Source organism: Octopus sinensis, linkage group LG14, assembly GCF_006345805.1.
Source record: "Octopus sinensis linkage group LG14, ASM634580v1, whole genome shotgun sequence".
In the NCBI taxonomy this organism is placed as follows: domain Eukaryota; kingdom Metazoa; phylum Mollusca; class Cephalopoda; order Octopoda; family Octopodidae; genus Octopus; species Octopus sinensis.
The window spans coordinates 46,720,239-46,726,462 of record NC_043010.1 but is presented as its reverse complement, the minus strand read 5'-3'; the positions used below and the strand labels follow the sequence as shown (position 1 = coordinate 46,726,462).

At 38.1% G+C, this 6,224-nt stretch overlaps 1 protein-coding gene across 3 annotated transcripts in view; it reads left to right on the top strand.

Moving 5' to 3' along the window:
• LOC115219336 (enolase 4-like) overlaps positions 1–6,224 on the top strand; it is a 179,093-nt gene that overhangs the window by 104,778 nt on the left and 68,091 nt on the right. The window lies entirely within an intron of this gene.

Sequence of the window (6,224 nt, the reverse complement as noted above, 5' to 3'; positions counted from 1 at the left end):
AAAAAATTTTTTACATTATAAAACCTAGAATGATAAATATATAAAAATATAAAAATACGTATAATCAGGTGGTGCTATTAAGTTAGACATGGCCTGGACCAATCTTTGGTCGAAACATATCTAAGTTTATATAAGAAACAAATAAATACATAAGGTATAGATAAAAGTTCATCGATTAAGAATTTTTATGATTAAAAGTTACTTTTTATGATAAAAGGAAACCTTTTAAGAAAAGCCAGTGTCCAAGCAAAAAAAAACAACATATTTACACTCCCTATGGCCATATATATATATTATATATATATATATTGTTGTATTTAGGAATGGTCATTTTGCCAGTTTAGCCAATAAATGTATATATATATATATATATATATATATATATATATAATATATATATATATATATATATATATATATGTATATATATGTATATATATATGTATATATGTATATATATGTATATATATATGTATATGTATATATATATATATATATATTATATATATATATGTATATGTATATATATATGTATGTATGTATGTGTGTATGTATGTATATATGTGTATGTACAGATATACATACGTGTGTCTGTGGGTGGGGTTGTGTATGTTTGTGTCATGCCAGATACACCTAACCAGAATTTTATTATGCACTCCTCTTGTATTTAAACAGTTTCAGCTTACAAATCAAGTGCGCAATATCTTTTTCTTCCATCATCACCTCCTCCTCATCATCACCATCATCATCATCATCATCAATAGCATGAAATTGGCAGACAGAAAAGAACCTTTAGCCACATTTTTCTTTTTCTGCCTGTGACTGTATCTCTTTTTAAAATCAGTTGTAAAATGTCAGAAATTATTTAAATAAATTCTTTAAGGTCAGGAAACCCACTGTAAATAATACTAGCAATTGTAAACACAAAATGAGAAACACCTCTTATAGGATACTTCCCTCAATATTTTATCAGTGCTTCCTCATGCAGCAGTCAAAAAGAATATATGTGTATATGCAGGCATGGCTGTGTGGTAAGAAACTTGCTTCCCAGCCAGATGGTACCAGGTTCAGTCCCACTGTGTGGTACTTGGCTAAGTGTCTTCTATTATAGGTTCAGGTCAACCAAAGCTTTGTGAGTGGACTTGGTAGACGGAAACTGAAAGAAGCCTGTCATATGTGTGTGTGTGTCCCACCACCCCTTGACAAGTGCTGGCATCAATTTGTTTGACAAAAAGCCTTCAAGGTGGTGCCCCAGCATAGCCACAGTCAAGTGACTGAAACAAGTAAAAGATAAAAGATATATATAATTTGGTTTTGTGCCAGGGAAAAGCACCCCTGATGTTATATTTCTGGTAAGGCAGCTGCAGGAGAAACAGATAACCAAAGATAAACCTCTGTACTTGGCTGTTATTGACTTGGAGAAAGCCTTTGACAGGGTCTCCCAATCCCTTATCTGGTGGTCAGTGCAGAGACTAAGGATAGATGAGTGGTTGGTGAGAGCTATATACAGTAAGGTGAGGGCTAGTAATGAGTATAGCGAAGAATTCAGGGTACAAGTAGGGGTTCACCAAGGATCAGTGCTCAGCTCCCTCTTCTTCATCATAGTCCTCCAGGCAATAACAGGGGAATTTGAGACAGGCTGCCCTTGGGAGCTCCTCTATGCTGATGACCTTGCTCTTGTAGCTGAATCACTACCTGAACTAAAGAAGTTCCAGGTATGGCAGCAAGGTCTAGAATCGAAGGGCCTTAGAGTTAACCTAGCAAAAACCAAAGTCTTAGTAAGTAGAAAGGCAGACAAATCAAAAATCCCTTCAGGTAGATGGCTCTGCTTGATCTGTAAAAAAGGTGTAGGTAAGCTTTGGACAAATAAAAAGTGCAGCAATATCAGTGGAAGGTTAACAAGGAAACTATCTTTTGTATGAGGAAGATGCACAGGTACAATAAATGCTGAAAATGTGCAACTATCTTTCCATTATGAAGAGAGAATGCCCTGACACATCTTTACCACCATCTTCTCTCTTTTCCAACTGAAGCAACCATGCATCTCCCCTACAACATTACACCTGTTCCTCTCTCTCTCAAACTTTAACCTTTGATCTTGGATGAGTTAGTGCACTGACTTGACAGGCACCATCTTGCATATTTCTGCTCAGCCTCTGAGCCTCACAGCAGAGGCTGGCTCAATGTGGTGCCAATATTTGTGACTGGCACTCAGCTTGATAGTGATTGTCTGCACTTTGGCATTTCCATGGAGGCTTGGCCTCTCTAGATCTGTAAACCTCATGAATGCCGCTGTGGATTCACTGTGGATTCCTTCAGCCTCCACCCATTGTCATGCCCCTAAAATGCTGGTTACCTTCTGTGCCACGCTGTCCTTAACAAAATCATAAAGCATAGCCTAGACACCACAAGCTTCCCTTCCCAGCTTGAGCCAGTTGGGTTAGACTGAGGGGACGGTCAAAGGCTTGATGATATGACAATTTTCCTGCTCTATGGCAGTATGCCCCTTATTTGGGATAGCTACATGATGTGACATCTCCAGCAGCAGTCTGGTGTGTTCAGCTACAAGCCCAGGCTCTGCTGCTCATCAGGCTGAGAAGAGCAAACTGCCATAGTATTGTTTGTTCTCCGACAAGTTTATGGTTAAGCCTGTTGTAGTGGAGACTTCCGATGTTTGCAGCCCCTGGACCATATCCCTGCTCCCTGCTATCAGGATGGAGATGGCTGTCTGCAAGTATGAGCCCATGAGTCAGAGTGGATATTCCGGTGCATCTCTCTTGCCATCCCCTGGAGCAATGCTTTTTCCATTTTGTCTTATGGGATGATGAGGTGGTCTGAATTACAGGAAATCAAGAGAATATAAGAATTTAGTAGCTTACTACCTGTAGTTGGTCGTTATATAACTGCTTGTCACCTGGAATATAGCCACCTCCCTCAATACTACTCCCCACTCAGAGATGAGAGGTAGCAATACAATTGCTATTGTCACATTTTAGTCAGAAGTCAACTCTTATTAAAGAGACCCATAATCAAAGACATTCCACCTGTGACCAACCCACTTAATTTTATTCAGAGATACTGCACAGTGTACCCCTGACTACATGAACCAATGAATGTGTCCTTTCTTTTTTTCCAGATGATACAGACAAATTTGAGTGAGTTACTTGGTGACATCATTGGTGCCAGTGCCATGTAGAAAGCACACAATATATTCTGTAAGATAGTTGACATTAGGAAGAAGTATTTAGTAGTAGAAACCACTGCAAAGAAGACACTGGAATTTGACATAGTCTTCTAGCTCACCAGTTTCTGTCAAACTGTCCAACGCATACCAGCATAGGAAAACGATATTAAATGAAAATGGTAATGATGATGATGACGATGACATCATTATTGTATAGTTGGTGTGCTATTGTTGTTGTTGCTATCCTTTAGTCCACAATCAGCCTTGAGGAAGCAGACCTATGATCAAAGGATTTTCAGCCATGACCAGCCCACCTTATTTTTGCAAGCATGTGATGATCTTCCTTTTTTTTAAAAGATGCTATTGTGTGATTTGGGAGAGATTTGACTGCTATTTTTAGCAGGATGTGTACCTGCATAGAAGATCCTTCGTTAGTTTATGCCAATGCAATAGATCATTATTTAGACAAGGCGACTTGGGTTTGGTTTCACATTGCTTATAATGAGTCAAATTGTTTGTGTGTTTGAACATGTATATACTGTATTCTGATCTTAGCCAAAAGGCTGAGAAGCCATGAGCATGTATGTACATGTGTGTATGTGTGTGTATATACATATATATATATGTATACAAAAATTGTTACGAGTACAGGTGAACCCATATACATACACACTAAGATAGACATTTCTCTTATACATTCCAGCCATATGACTGCAGTCATACTGGAGCACCATTGGGGAAAAAGTCAAAAGCTGCCTGTGGGACTCAAGCCCACATCTTCTGTGGTCATGGCAGATTTGCTACCATTATACCAAAGTATCCCTTATTTTTTTAATATCATTTTGACCAGAGCACACAAATATTTACTTGTGTGTGTGGCTGGGCACTCCGTTACTTATGATGACAAGAGTTCCAGTTGATTTGATCAACAGCACTGCCTACTTGTGAAATTAACATGCACATGATTGACCACTCCACAGACATGTATACCCTTACGATAGTTCTCAGGGAGATCTAGCATGACACACCAAATGTGACCAGGCTGGTCCATTGAACTACTATGTGGAGGCATGTGGATTAGTGGTTAGGGTATGGGACTCATGATCACAAGATTGCGGTTTTGATTCCTGGACCAGGCAACATGTTGTGTTCTTGAGCTAAACACTTCATTTCACATTGCTCCAGTCCACTCAGCTGACAAGAATGAATAATCCTTTGATCAACCAGCGTTCCATCCGGTGGGGAATACATATGCCATGAAACTGGGAAACTGGCCTGAATCAGTATGACTCAAGAAGGTAACTAACTTCATTGAACTACTACTCGTTTTTGCCAGTTGAGTGAACTGGAGCAATGTGAAATAAAGAATCTTGCTTAAGGCCACAACACACCACCGGAATTTAAATTCATGACCTTTGACCTTATGATCGAGAGCTGAATGCATTAACCACTAAGACACATGTTGTATAAAGTTAGTAAAAGCTATCTATTACTGGATCTCATTGCTTAAGTTAAGTTAAGTTAATATTTTGGCTCATAAAGCAAACAGCAAGGCCATGTAGGGGGACATGGAGTTATGTACAGGGTGGTGTTCATGCAAAGAGTTCAGGCCATTTGTGGTCAAGGGAGACTTTGAACCGAGCGGTCGTCGGCATCTTCACTATCTCGTCCGGCAGCTTATTCCACGGATCCGCAACCCGGACGGAGAAAGCCCCTCTCTTTCGATTGAGATGAAATCGTCGCTGGAATGAGGTCCTTTGATTTTAGTTTGGGTATTTTTTCAGTTAGTGAGTTCCTGATTCATTTTCAACTATTTCTTTTTAAAATTTAAGTCTTAAAATTTATTTATATACATATTCTGTTTTGGTGGACTGCTGCGTGAGGAACCACAGATTAAATACTAAGGAAAGTATCCTATGAGAGGTATTTCTCATGCTGTGTTTACAATCACTCTTGTATTATTTATAGTGGATTTCCTGACCTTAGCGAACTTATCTAAATAATTCCTGACATTTTACAAGTGATTTTAAAATGATATACAGGGACAGAGAGAGAGACGGAGACAGAAAGGAAGAGAGAGAGAGAGAGAGAGTTATATAACCAAAGGTTCTTTTGTTTGTTTTATACCATGTTGATGATGATGATGGTGGTGGTGGTGGTGATGATGAAGAAGATATTGAGCAAACTGTATGTAAGCTGAGACAATTTCAATGTAAGAGGCATGCATGATAAAATTCTAGTTAGCATATATGGTTTGATACATGTACACACATGCAGATATATATATATATATATATATATATATACAAACATTTATGTATAAGTATGTATACATGAATATATACAGGAGTTGGACAAAATAGTGGAAACCTCTTAAAATTTCAAACAAATTTATTTTAATATGGGGTAGGACCGCCTTTGGCAGTAATTACAGCTTAAATTCTATGAGGTATGGACCCGTACAAAGTTTGAATTGTTTCCAAAGGAATTTTTGTCCATTCTTCAGCTAAAACAGTTTCCAGTTCTTGTAGTGATGATGGTGGAGGATATCAATGCTTACTTGTTTTTCTAAAATGCACCACAAATGTTCAATAATATTGAGATCTGGGGACTGTGGTGGCCAGATAAGATGTTCAACTTCACTAAAATGTTCCTCATGCCATTCAGTAACAACTTTAGCTTTGTGAATTGGTGCATTATCATCCTGAAAGATTGCGTTTCCCTCCGGAAACAGTTCTGCAACCATAGGATGAAATTGATCAGATAAAATGCTGAAATAGTCTTGACTATTAATTCTGCACTGAAGAAGGGAAGCTACAGCAGCACCATCAAATAGTTGGCCCAGGTTATGACAGTTACTGAAAGAGTACAACTAATTAAGAAGAGAATTAATCTAGAAGAGTCACAATTGAATTTTGAGGCTAAATAATGACAACAACACTTGTAGTTCAACTCTGGAATGTGTTTAAAACTATGCAGAATTTGAAGTAATGACATTAAAAACTGACAATGAAGGTTACAGTTGATTTGATCAATTGAA